Source organism: Hemicordylus capensis, chromosome 4 (genome assembly GCF_027244095.1).
Source record: "Hemicordylus capensis ecotype Gifberg chromosome 4, rHemCap1.1.pri, whole genome shotgun sequence".
Lineage (NCBI taxonomy): Eukaryota > Metazoa > Chordata > Lepidosauria > Squamata > Cordylidae > Hemicordylus > Hemicordylus capensis.
Genome location: NC_069660.1, coordinates 118,056,471 through 118,069,966, shown reverse-complemented (window position 1 = coordinate 118,069,966; position 13,496 = coordinate 118,056,471). Strand labels below are relative to the sequence as shown.

Sequence of the window (13,496 nt, the reverse complement as noted above, 5' to 3'; positions counted from 1 at the left end):
CATAACGAACAAGATGTTCTCTTAAAAAGAGAATATTGGTATGCATAGGCTTGTAGCCTTATTTTGGAGTAAGCCCCATTGTATGTGGAACTTGTGAGTAAATGGGCTATGGCTGGGCTGCATACTACAGAGGTAATGCAGTTTTAAATTCTTGCCTAAACCCAGCTTGGCTTAAGCCAGGGTCCAGAACCTAGCTTAAAATGACACAATATTAATTAATTAATTAATTGTCTCTTTGTTTGTTATTTTATTTTATTAATTTAGAAAATGCAAGCATCTGAGTATATGTAGAGTGCATTTCTTCAATTGCTCAGTAACCATAGCTTCTTGCTTTCAAATAATCCTAGATTAGAGAGCAGGGTTTTATTTTAGGTCTCAGTGGGATCTAATGTTTATTCAGAAGCAAATTCCACTAAGTTGAATTAGAGTTGGAGGCTATTCACACGCACATGCAAAAACAGCCTAAGGGAGCCCAGCCCAGTTTTGCATGCATGTATGAACCGCCGGGATCGGGTTCAATCCCAGCGGCACCACGGCAGCAATCCTGCTTGTGGAGTCACGCTTTAAAATACCCCTTTTAACCGCTTTGAGCCATTTCGGAGGGACGGTATAGAAATCAAATAAATAAATAAATAAAGTTAAGGGCACGAGCGCTCCTTTAACCCCATTTTTGTGGTCATGTGGCAGCCATAGCTGCCAGACTGTGGGGAGCCCGGGGAAGGGAGATCCCCATGATGCACCGTGCACTTGCGGGGTGCATTATAGGAATGTGCACGAAAATCTTCGGTGCCGACGGGGGTAGCACTTTAAGGGTGGGGGAGGGTGTACTCACCCCTCCCGCCGCATTTCCCCCGCTGGCACGCTGTTGTTTGTAAGCCCCTCGGGGCAGCAGCGTTCCTCCCTGCCGCCCCGTTTTCTGTCGGCCGGAAGTCGTGAGCGTGTGTGCGCCCGTCATGCGTGCGCGCGCACATGGCAGAAGGGCGCGCGCACACGCTCGCAACTTCTGGCCACTTCCGGCCGACAGGGGAAATGGGGCGGCAGGGAGGAACGCTGCTGCCCCTAGGGGCTTACAAACAATAGCGCACCGGCAGGGAAAATGCGGCGGGAGGGGTGAGTACACCCTCCCACGCCCTTAAAGTGCTACCCCCATCGGCGTTTCGGCACCGAAACTGCCCCCAGCGCCAAAACGTTTCGGAGGCCTTCATAGTGGCCTCCGAAACGTTTCGGGCACAAGCCTAGTGCATTTCCAGGGGCCAGGACAACGCATCTTCTCACACTGGTTGTGAGAAGAGGGGCTCTTAGTGTGTTTAGGAATGCAGCTCCAAAGTATGACTTCTTGACCAACTTAAACCCACTCACTTTTCATTTTGGAAATTTACAGTAAATACACTGTCATAATTTTCCTTCTTTGCTACAATTGTAACCAGAAGGGTTTATATTGCAATCTTACACCTTATTATTTGTTTATATTTACTCCTTAGTAACTTTATAGGATTGCAGTGGTTGGCAGCATTTTATCTTTATGGCTGCATTAGGGATTATAATCTTTCTTCATGATTCTAAATTCTTTGGAATCTCAAAGACATTCATTTCCAGATTAATTAACATCGTGCACATGCAAGAGTATGATCTGGTATATGTGAAGTAACATTTGAATTCCATGTGTGCATCTTTAAGCACACATTAGAAGAGTGGAGTTGACCCAAATACAACTCAACCTTGTGATGGTGAGGACAAAAGCATGATTAAAAAGTGCATTAAACTGATAAATAATTTGTGCTGAAGGCTAATTTAGTCCCTCCCACCAGCTCAGACAGATTTGTTTGTTTGACTGGATTGTGTGTTTCAGATGCAAATAGTTAATGTGTATATTGCCATTTCTACATAGTTCATTGTGTGCTAGGGTTCCCAGGTCCAGATGGTGAAAAAGGTTGATATCCATCACCAAAAAAAGTGGAAATAGAGGACGCTTTTCACACACAAAAAGTGTCCAAAGGGTCTCCACTTTGCATAAAATCTGAATATGTTTATTGATATTATATATGCATGTTTTGATAAAAACTGGATAATTTTAGAATAAATACAGCTCACCACCGCGAAGCTAAAATCACCAGGTGAGCTGTAGGGCTGCTCAGTATGCTACCTAGATGCAGAGTTCTCAATAGGGATGTGCACCGAGGCAGCTTGAAGGTGGGGGGTGGGGAAATCCTTTAGGGGAAAACAACCTTTAGGGAGAGGGTGCTCTCACCCCTCCTGCCGCATTTCCCCCACCAGTACTACACTTCAAAAGGGTCCAGCAGGGCAGCTGCCCCATTGCCTTGTCAGACTGGAAGTGACAGGAAGTACCCGACACATGAGCACACGGGCGTGCACGCAGGCACATCATGCTTGCTCATGTGCACGTCAGGGGCGCACAATGTGCGTATGCGGGCTGGGTACTTCCTGTCACTCCCAGTTTGATGAGGCAACGGGGTGGCAGGGAAGTACACTGCCGCCCTGTCAGGCTCTTTTGAAGTGTAGTGCCGGCGGGGGAAAGGTGGGAGGGGTAAGAGCACCCTCCCTCACCATTAAAAGTACCCATTGCCTTTGAACCGGTTGAACCATCAGCATTCGAACCTGTTAGGAGGCCCGTAAAAGGGCCTCCAAACAGGTTTGTGCATATCCCTAGTTCTCAAGGCCCCTGCATGTGCACCCAGGGGCGTAGCTATAATTGAGCGAAAGGGTTAAAAGAACATGGGCCCCCAGCTCCTGAGGGCCCTCTAGCTCCACTCCTCCCTATTTTCTTCATTATCTCCCTCATTCTGGGGGGCGGCCAGAGAAAGGGATGAACACGGGCCCCCTCTGCCCTAGCTATGCCCCTGTGTGCACCGACGTACACTGGGACGGCAAGGAGGTACGCTGCTGCCCTGTGGGACTGTTTTTAGACATGCCGCCAGTGGGAGAAACATTGGGGGGGGGGGTAAGAGCACCATCCTAGGTCCTTAAAACTATCCCACCACCACCAACTTTGAACTGGCAGTCCCTGGTTCCGTGCACATCACTACTCAAGACAGGGCAGCCGGGCAGCCAGCTACTGAGCCAGCCTCTTCACATGCTGGTGTGCACACGGTCTCCCCACCCGCTTGCCGTTTTCCACGACTGCAAACATTTATATACCTCTTTTTTAACAGAAGGTTTTTAAGTGGTTTGCAAAGAAAAATAAATAAACCGCTGTTTCCCTGTCCCCAGAGGGTCCACAATTTGACATGAAACGCAAGGTAACACCAGCATCAGCCGCTAAAGGACTGCTGTGCTGGTATTGGATAGAGCCAGTTGCTCTCCCCATAATAAATAGAAGAGATTTGCCAATTTAAAAGGTGTCTTTTACTCACCAGGGGCGACTGAATAAAGTTAGTTAGCTAACTCCTAACTTCTCACTGCCACCACCACCTCATGAAGGAAGGAAGCTGCACCTTTCAGGCCCACCTCTCCATGCTCACATGGCCCTGCAAAGTGCCACTGAAGCCGAACTCGCCCTCTGGCTTCTCCATTGGATGGATGGTCAGTAGGATGCTGGCAGGGGAGGAAACAAAGGGAAGCTGTTCATGAGAACAAAGTGTTCTGAGTGAATAAAAAAATATATATTATATTGTGGTCACACTGACAATTATATCTTTTTGCTACATAACACTGTGAATATTATGAAGCCAGGGTATCTCTGGGTGTTCAGATCTGAGTGAGTTTGCTGATGCAAGTAATTCAAAGAGAAAGGTAGGATGTGAGATATATATTTGAAAATTTAAGCTTTCTACATGTTCACAAAAATGTGGTTTTTATATTCATTTTAGTTCTAATATTAAATATTGTGCTATTGTCATTAAAAAAACCCTTGGTATCTTCAGAGTTAACTTTTCCTCTTTTTCTCTCATTGAGAAAGGTTTTGTTCTTAGGGTTGAGCTACATGTCCTGGTTCAATGTCAGAACTGCCGTCTTTATCCATGAGTCACCTGCCATCTAGAATATGGTTCAAGGCATTAATGCCATATTTGTAAAGGCTCTATCCTTTCCAAATAGCTGCACACTCCACCTGCAGCTATGTTTACTTGGAAGTAAGATTCACTAATGTCAGTGAAGTGCCCTTTAGATATTACAGCAATGGCACGGTAAATTTTAAAAGGCCTGCTACATTTATGGGAGGAAAACACCTGAGAAGGGTAATGCACTGATAAATGATTTGCTGGGAAATGGGTTAAATAGCTCCACACCACTGTTCTGTCACTCAAAACTATCATCTACTGCTGCTTTTCACTAAAAACAAACAAAAAAGGGATTAATTACATTTTGCATGTAATATGTCATGTTCTCCTCAGGGTGTCCCCAATTAGTTCATTCATCTCAGCTCAGTTCCACTTAAACCAACCAATGGATGCTTCCTGGTGGCAGCTTATATTAAATACTCACTGCTGACAGGCATTTTAGAGGACATCTAAATGGGACAACCACATTATGTAGTTGCTGTCTCATGGGTATTTTCTGCTGTCCCCATAAAATACTCATTTATTTTCATAGGCAGAATATCCAACTGGAAAATTCTAAATGGAACAGCTGTACAATATGGTAGATGCATCATATTGCAACAGGATCTGAGGAGGAGTGATTTTCTGCATTAGTGGTGACACATCGGAAGGTCAGTTACCAATAACATGCTGCCTCACATCCCACCTGAGAACACTTTTACCATGTTATTCTTGCTCATTATCCTTACCAGTCCTAAAAAGAAAATAAGTCAGTTGTGTTACTTTAACGACCTTCTGCTCTCTCTTCCCTCCCACTTCTATTTTTTTGTTTTTAAAACACTTTGTGCCAGTTTTTTCAATCCACAGCAGTGCTTTAAAAGGGGGTACGAGAGGAGAACCATGATATTTTTGGGAAAGAAACAGTCTTGTTCCATCAAAAAGAGACATATCCTATCCAAAGTCCTTTGCCGAGTCCCTGCTCTTCTTGCAGAAGGGCCCTGAGCCCTCAGATGATTCCCCAACTCTGTGTGTGTGTCATTTTGTTGATTAAATTTTTTAAAAAATTGATCCCTTAACCTTTTCATATAAACCTTTAGGAGAAAAGGTGGTATTTTTAGAGAAAGTGTGAGGGCCTTCTCTATTGCAGCCCCCTCCTTATGGAACACCCTGCCTCCTGAGATCCGTAATGCCACCTCCCTTCTGTCCTTTAAGAAGCTTTTGAAAACTTATTTATTTTGCCAGGCTTTTAGTTCTTAATGTGTGTGTGTCTGTCTGTTTCCCCTTTTTTCTCTTAGTTCTTTTAATTTATGTAAACTACCTCGAGTCTATGGAAGTCAGGCTATCTAAATTTTCTAAATAATAAATAAATAAATATAAAGTGTATGTGCCATGAGGCGAAGAAAAGAGTACCACAGCAGAAAAAGGACCACTGAATGGGGAATTGATTTGTGCAAGTTTCTGTATGCTTGTGTAAGGAACTGCAAGAAGAGTCAAAGGGTATTGTAGTGATCAGCCACCCCCCCCCCAAAGAGTTAACAGGGAGTGAACCCTTGTCTTGACTGACATGCTGGTGAACTCCAGGGCAGCCAGTCAGTACACCAGGTACACCAGGGGCCTAGTGAGCAGTTGCGGGGAATTCTAGGAACCAGAAGGGAAGGTCTTTGTTGTTAGAGAAGGACATGTGGCCATGGAGGATGGCTGCAGGAAAATGAATCTGTGAATACTTGAAAGATAGGAGGGCAGGAAGGAGGCATGAAGGGAGACTGGCAGCGGCCCATGTTTGTCCACCGCTGCCGCCCCCAGCCCCCCCGCATCTGACATCAGATGCCCCCGTGTCTGACATCAGATGTGGGGACATGGTCTCCCTCCCAAATGGGGCCACATGGCCCCATTTGGAAGGGAGATTGGCCCACACTGCATTGGGCAGTGCGGTCCAGAGCCACTCTCCCTGCCTTTAAAGTCAGGGAGAGCCATACCAGCTGCGCTGCCAACGTAGTGCAGGCTGATCCCAAATGTGGCCCTATTTGGGAGTGAAATAACACCCTCCGTGTCTGATGTCAGATGTGTGGGGCGTGCCTGGGGCCATGAGGCATGACCACTGGGGGTGGCGGCTTGGGTTCTTTGAACTCATTCACCCAATGCTGGCTCTGCCCCTGGCAAGAAGCTTGAATTCTCCTCTGGAGTTTAGTGAGTTCAAGGAAAGGAAACCTGGGCTTTGGCTTTGGTAAGTTTAGTCTAGGGAAAATTTATTTATTTATTTTATTGTTAAATTTATATACCATTTTTCATTAAAACAATCTCAAGGCAGTTCACATAGAAAAATTAAAACAAAACTAGAAAAATTACAACTAAAATATTAAGCTAAAATATAAAAACATAGATTTGACTAAAAATATTTAAAATACAAAGACAATATAATCATACAAAATACAAAGCAACAGCAGAAGAGACCATCATGTAAAAGCCTGCGTAAAAAGCCACTATTTAACACTCTTTCTAAAAACTGTGATGTTTAGTCAGACTTTGTGTTAGAATTTCTATTTCTTTGGTGTGTGTTTTGCATATTCCTGATACCGTTTTATTATAGTCACCTGCAATGTAATTGAAATAAGAAACACTAGCCTATGCCCTTACTACCGAGGGCATTGCAAAATACTCTATAAACATTTAAATGTGCCCAAGGCAACCTATATTTGTAATCTACTAAGTATTCTTAACTGTAGCTAAGAAAGCTAGAAAGCCTCAGACAGAAGCAGTCTGTGGTACTTGAATAAATCTGTTTTTTAAAGTCTTTTCTTTTTACAAGCCTCTCCAAGTTGCTTCTTAACTCAGGGAAAGAGGTGGCTGAAGGGGTACTTCTCTGGTGCAATCATGTCCTCAAATGTTCAGCAGCTATCAGTTTTCTCATCCCATGTAAGTTTACACGTGGAAGGTTTTCTTTTTGTATTTGCCCAGAGGGACCTTGGATTATAGCACCCAATCCACTGGTCTGGGTCTCTGAAAGTTTTAGAGTGCTTGGTGGCAGCCTTTTGAACCTACCGCTAATTACAGGACAGTTTTAGGAAAATTCTAGTCAGGCAGCTCAGCAGGGATGATTCAGCACTCTCTTTCCCTCACATGAGCTTGCTCTGAGACAAAGGTTTAATCTGCTACAGGTATCAAATCTAGCAGTTCTTGCTCTAGCAAATCCCACTATTATTGGTGTAGGATATTGGAAAACATTGCAGGTTGGGGTCCCTCCTTGTTCCTAGATGTTTAATTTATTACACTGATACTTACACTGATACTAAAAGAACTCACTGGCTACCAGTATGTTTTTAGGCAAAATACAAAGTGCTGGTTATAACCTAGACAGCCCTAAACAGCTTAGGTCCAGGGCATTTAAGAGAATACCTTCTTCATTATGAGTCTTGCTGCCGATTGACATCATCTGGGGAGGTCTATCTGCAGTTGCCACCAGCTCGTCTGGTGGCTACTCAGGGATGGGCCTTCTCCATTGCTGCCCCAAGACTTTGGAATGCACTCCTTGTCGAAATAAGAGCCTCCTCATCTCTGATAACTTTTTAAAAGGTGGTTAAGACACATCTGTTCACCCAGACTTTTAATTAATTTATAGATCTAAAAATTATTTTAAATTGTATATTGCTTTATAGTGATGTGCACGGAATCACAGAGCTGTGGTCCAGCACTGGGGTGGGGGTTCCTTTAAGGGCGGGGGGAGAGTGTACTTAACCCTCCCGCCGCTTTTCCCCCTCTGGCGCGCCTTTTTTAGTTAGCAATTGGGGCGGCAGGATACCTCCCTGCCACCCCTTCCCCCGCTCGGCTGCAAAAGGCTTCAGGAAGCCTTTTGCGCATGTGCACGTCGCATGCGCGTCACGTCTCTGCTACGTGCGCATGTGTGTGGCTGCGCGTGCGCACGTCATGGAGACGTGATGCGTGTGTGTGACGTGCGCACACGCAAAAGGCTCCCTGAAGCCTTTTGTAGCCGAGCGGGGGAAGGGGCGGCAGGGAGGTATCCTGCCACCCAAATTGCTAACTAAAAAAGGTGTGCCGGAGGGGGGAAAGTGGCGGGAGGGTAAGTACACCCTCCTCCTGCCCTTAAAGGAACCCCCACCCCAGTCCATCCGAACCCTGAACCACCCATGTCCTGACCGGTCTGGAGGCTTGTAGAATGGCCTCCAGACCAGTCACGGCACATCACTATTGCTTTAATGTGTTAATTTTGTTTTAGTTTGTGGTGTTTTACTGTAAACTGCCCAGAGATTTGAGTTTTGGGCGGTATTTAAATACGTTAAATAAATAAATTTATTTATTTAAGTTTTAAATTTTGTTTTTTGAGCACTTCTAGTTTAGCAGTTTTGACTTACCAAATTTCTGTATCATTTCCCCCAACATGCGGAACTTGGAATGCGGAACTTGGAATGGAAGAAACCGTGTTTACATTATTTCAGGGAGCACTCATTTCTCCCCCATAATGTACCAGGGAAAGCATGCAATGTCATGATGTTCTTCCTTCCTCAGGGCACTGTGTTACAACTGCCGGGGTTGGTGGGGAGGAGGTCTTTTAAAGTGCTGCCACTGTGACTGCCCAGAAGACAGCCTTAGAAAAAGCTTGCTTCATGAATTCAGGTAAATGCCCCACCCCACTAATATATTGTATTATATTGAATTGAATATTTTTATTGGACACAATTTCCATCAAATCATAATTGATGAGAAATTGTCTGATAGGTCTTGCATCACATTGGTTCCAATTACTGGCCTGATACAATGCATAGCCCTACTGGTTTGTTTCTTGTCTAAATGGGATGAAAACCAGACACATGGACAGTGGTGGATTAACGAAGAGGGAGAGTAGGCATTTGACTACAGCAGCAAAATTTAAGGAGCAGCAAATTTTGCCCCTCCTCAAATTTTGCTGCCGCTCTCTGTGGGCAGTGGTGGCTGCAGCAAGGGTGGAGCGCACAAGGAGAAAATCTCCCCTTTTAGCATATATAAAAAAGGCAAACATTTTTTGTTTAAGGTGAAAGGGCAGCAAAAGCCTTTTTGCCTATGGGCGGCAAAAACCTTAATCTGCCCCTGCACATGGGAGACCCTTGTACCATCCAAATTATACCATCCAAATTTCAGGCACCTGGGTGTGGGGTGTTTGTGCACATACACCTTGAATCTTTGAGGCTTGATTTTTGACTATTTAAATTGCTGTGAACTCTACAATCTTGGAGGAGTGAGAGGGAAACAATGTTTCCAATGTCCCTTTTATGTTATTTTGGTTAGAGAGCATTCTTCTGGCAGCAAGACTGAATAAAGAGCAGGAGCCACAATCATTTGGAGGGATGAAGAGGGAGAAATAGAGCAATATGGGGAGCTGAAGAAGGCTTCTTTTCCTAAAGGCTAAAGAAGAGTGTAATTGTGAAAAACATCAAAAAATAATAATAAAAGGATTCAAAAGATTGTCATATCAATCAACTGGCTTCAGTTAAAAAGAGGAGAATTGGATGTGGTGAGAACTGAAAATATGCTCAGGGGAAGAAGTGAGGAGGCATGTGGGAGGTGTGCCCTTTGGAGCCGACCCTCGTGTATACCATCACCTGTGCAAGTAACTGCTCTGCTATAGCTTATGCTATGGTCCATCTGCATCTTTTCTTCCTCACACAACATTTTCTGCTGCTGTGATCATGTGTGTGGGGGGGGGTGGGGGGGTGGGGACTGGCAGTATGAAAACAAACTGTTATATTTTCAGTATATAATTTGAGTAGAATGAAAATATAATGGTATTTCACAGATTGGTAGAGAGATCATGCCAGGAAATTATATGATGTGTTATCTGGATCTCCTGCAAAACTGCCCATAAGAATCAGTAGTCATGTTGGAATAAACCACTGTCTGGGAATACCCAAAGACAAATGTCGGAGACCTGCTTGCCACCATCTGCTGAACTAGCCTTATTGCAATGTTCTCAGTTTTTGTATTGTGGCAGGGCAAGCATAGGAACTCTGGCAACAGACAGCACGCTTAAATTACCTGTGAGTAATATCAAAGAATGACTTACCTTGATGTATAAATTTTGGGAGGGTAGGGACTTTTGGATTTATGACATATCTTTGTGGCTTTGCTTACATACTGCTCTGTTTGTTAACTTTGAACAAATATTATTCTTTGACCCTATCTCAGGGATGTGTAAGTGTGGGGGTCTTGATGGTGGAGAAGATGCCTATCCAGACATTCCAACTGGAGTCTTAAACCAGAATGGAGTAATAGAAGGGAAGTATCTGCTATACACTTGGGCCCAGCTCTTGGTCCTGACTCAGTGGCTATATGCTTTTGTTAAAAGAAAAATTACAGGGTAGTCTGACATGCAGTGAGATTAGTGTGAAACAAAAAGCATTGCACAGGTATGCAATGCAGAACTAATAGTTAACACTTTGGCACAGAGCCTTGATGGCCATCAGTCACGAAAGCTGTAGCAGTTTCCCTCACTGAGTAACAAGGTCCCTTAGAACTCTATTATTTTAGTTCTGTAATGGAGTGACTTTGGAAGCTTCCTTCCAAACAATGACTCATCCTAAAGAATCTCCCACCAGTTAAGGGACCCAGCTATTCCCCAGAGATCTCATGTTTAGAGCTTATTTTGACAGCCTTCCTTGGGAATATCTAGCAGCTCAATCCTACACATATTTATTCAGAAGTAATATCAATGTGTTCTGTGGGACTTATCCTGTCATAAGTGGTCATAAGTTTGCAGTGTGCAATGCAGAAGTAAATGCTACTAAGTTCAATGGCTCTTACTCCCCAAAGAGCATGCATAGGATTGTAGCCTTACTCTAAAACAAACAAACAAACAAACAAACAAACAAACAAACAAACAAACATAAATAGCTTGTTACAAGGAATATATGAATTAAAATGATGTGAATCATGTATTTTAAAACTTGCATGGAAAATTAGAATTGTATATATTATTTGGCTGCGATCACTATGTTTACTACTACTACTGAAAATAATAATATGCCACCTTTCATGACGATGACGATGCATGCTGGATAACTGAGAAAGCCAAAGAATACTAAAAAGAAGTCACTATGTGCTTTATTGACTACAGAAAAGCCTTCGATTGACAATGGGTACAGCAACCAGCCTCAGAATTGATAATGAAGACATTGAAGTGATGGATAGCTTCTGCCTTTTAGGATCAACCATCAACCATAAAGGATCCTGCAGTCAAGAAATACACCGCAGACTAGCACTTGGTACGGTTGCAACGAAGGCTTTGGAAAGGATATTGAGATGCTGTGACGTGTCTATACCTACAAAGATTAGAATGGTTCGGACAGTGGTTTTCCCCATGACATTATGGAAGTGAAAGCTGGACTTTGAAGAAGCAAGATAGAAAAAGTATTGACGCTGTTGAACTTGGGTGTTGGAGAAGACTTTTGAGGATACCATGGACAGCCAGAAAAACGAACAAATGGATCATAGAACAGATCGATCCAGAATTTTCACTCGAGGCACAAATGACCAGGCTCAAGCTATCATACTTTGGTCACATTATGCAAAGACCCAGCTCCCTTGAGAAGTCCATAATGTTGGCAAAAGTTGAAGGAAAGAGAAGAAGAGGATGACCAGCAGCAAGGTAAAGTGTTCCGTCGAGTCGGTGTCAACTTCTGGCAACCACAGAGCCCTGTGGTTGTCTTTGGTAGAATACAGGAGGAGTTTACCATTGCCATCTCCCACGCAGTATGAGATGATGCCTTTCAGCATCTTCCTATATTGCTGCTGCCCGATGTAGGTTTTGCCCATAGTCTGGGAAACGTACCAGCAAGGATTTGAACCGGCAACCTCTGGCTTGCTAATTTCCCACTGCACCATTAGGTGGCTTTCCAGCAGCAAGGTGGATGGACCCAATTACAACAGTAATGAATGCAACACTGAGAGACCTTAAAGGCAAAGTTGAAGACCAATCATCCTGCAGAGAATCTATCTATGTGGTCACTAAGAGTCAACACCGACTTGACGCACTCACGCACTCACTCACCTTTCAACAAAAAAGTTGTCAAGATGGTTTATACTGAAAAAATAAGAATAAGATGGTTTTTACATTTCCATAAGTCCTCTGCTGCTCACAGCAGCAGTGTCAGAATTTACAGGAAGCTGGGCAGAAGTGGAGGCACTTGCTTCCACCTACTCTTCGTTCCCTGCAGCTCTGCAGCCATGACAGAATAATTGCACAAGTAATCAGGGTGGCTGCTGATGTCCACATTTGCTCCACTGAGTAACCCCAGATTGCCAGAGACATCTTAGAGTAACAGACCTAAGGCACCTGCCTTTTCTAAACAGGGATGAAAAAAGATAGTTCATGCAGCAGAGACTTGCTGGTGGTCCACAACCAGAGGGTGTCTTTGCATAGCCATGCTACATACTTAGAGAAGGTCATTTGCCTGTTTCCTGTTGTAAGAAAAGATCAACCCAGGGAGCCATGAAAGGAGTGTGCCTCCTTCTCTCCTGCAGATGCATTGAATGTTCCAGGATGTGCACACCAAGTTGTACACACCAAAATTTCAATGTGACCAAAATATAGAAGTTTCATTTTATCTATTATATTTATTTCATTTTATCTATTGATGGGTTTTGGTAACCCCGTCTGACTAGAAAACATGGCAATATAATTCTGTTATTCAGATAGGTTATCTTATGTGATTTATGATGAACATGCAACTTAAGACCCTGGACCACTAGGAGATATTCAGAGCAAGTTAAACCTGCTTAATTTCACTGAAATAAATTAAAATTTAAAATGTCACCATTATGATTATTTATACAGCATCAACAATATATTTTGTGCTTTATAAGAAACAAACAGGTGAAAACTTGAAGTGGTTTACAAATGAATAAGATGCATTAAGGCTGTTCTCATCTATATAATTAATTCTCTTAGCTGGCATGCGTGTCCAGGATTTGGTGGCGGAACTCTCGCAACACTCTGCGAGAGTTCTGGTGAGAGGCCTGGCCGAGTGAGGAGGGAGGAGGAAGAAAGTGGCCGCGGCAGTGGCGGGAGGGTGGGCAGAGGAGGGTGGGAGAGAAAAGCAGCAGTGGTGGGCGGAGGAGAAAAGCAGTGGCGGCGGAGGGGGGGAGAGAAAAGCAGCGGCAGCGGCAGGCAGATGGGAAGGAGAAAAAACCGGCGATGGCGGGTGGGCGGCGGGGCCCTTTGTGGCCACCCGATGAGGCTCTCTGTGTGTGGCGGAATGGGAGGGGAGGGCTAGAGAGCACGGGGCTGGAGGGAAGGGGAAGAGAGGAGAGACCGGGGCAGGAGGGAGAGGGAGGGGGAAACAGCCGGCCTGCTCCAAAGCGCTGCACAGATGCTCTGTGCGGGGTCGGCTAGGTTTTTTTTTTTTTTAAATCAATCAATTAATTAATTCACTCACTCACTCACTCACTCATTCATTCTATTTTTATACCGCCCTTCCAGAAAGGCTCAGGGTGGTTTACCTTAAAACAAAACCA

At 44.2% G+C, this 13,496-nt stretch overlaps 1 protein-coding gene and 1 long non-coding RNA gene across 2 annotated transcripts in view; both read left to right on the top strand.

Annotated features, from left to right (window-relative positions):
• Positions 1-4,546: 4,546 nt before the first annotated feature.
• On the top strand, positions 4,547-9,532 carry LOC128322264 (uncharacterized). The gene is made up of 3 exons (XR_008305636.1): positions 4,547-4,666; positions 8,517-8,624; positions 9,273-9,532. It is a non-coding gene; the product is annotated as an uncharacterized LOC128322264 (long non-coding RNA).
• A 1,805-nt stretch (positions 9,533-11,337) lies between these two features.
• The window catches only part of TTLL7 (tubulin tyrosine ligase like 7), a 136,459-nt gene continuing 134,300 nt past the window's right edge, over positions 11,338-13,496 (top strand). The window contains exon 1 of the mRNA XM_053243202.1: positions 11,338-11,628. The gene's annotated coding sequence lies outside the window, so the exon portion shown is untranslated. The remainder of the gene's footprint in view (positions 11,629-13,496) is intronic.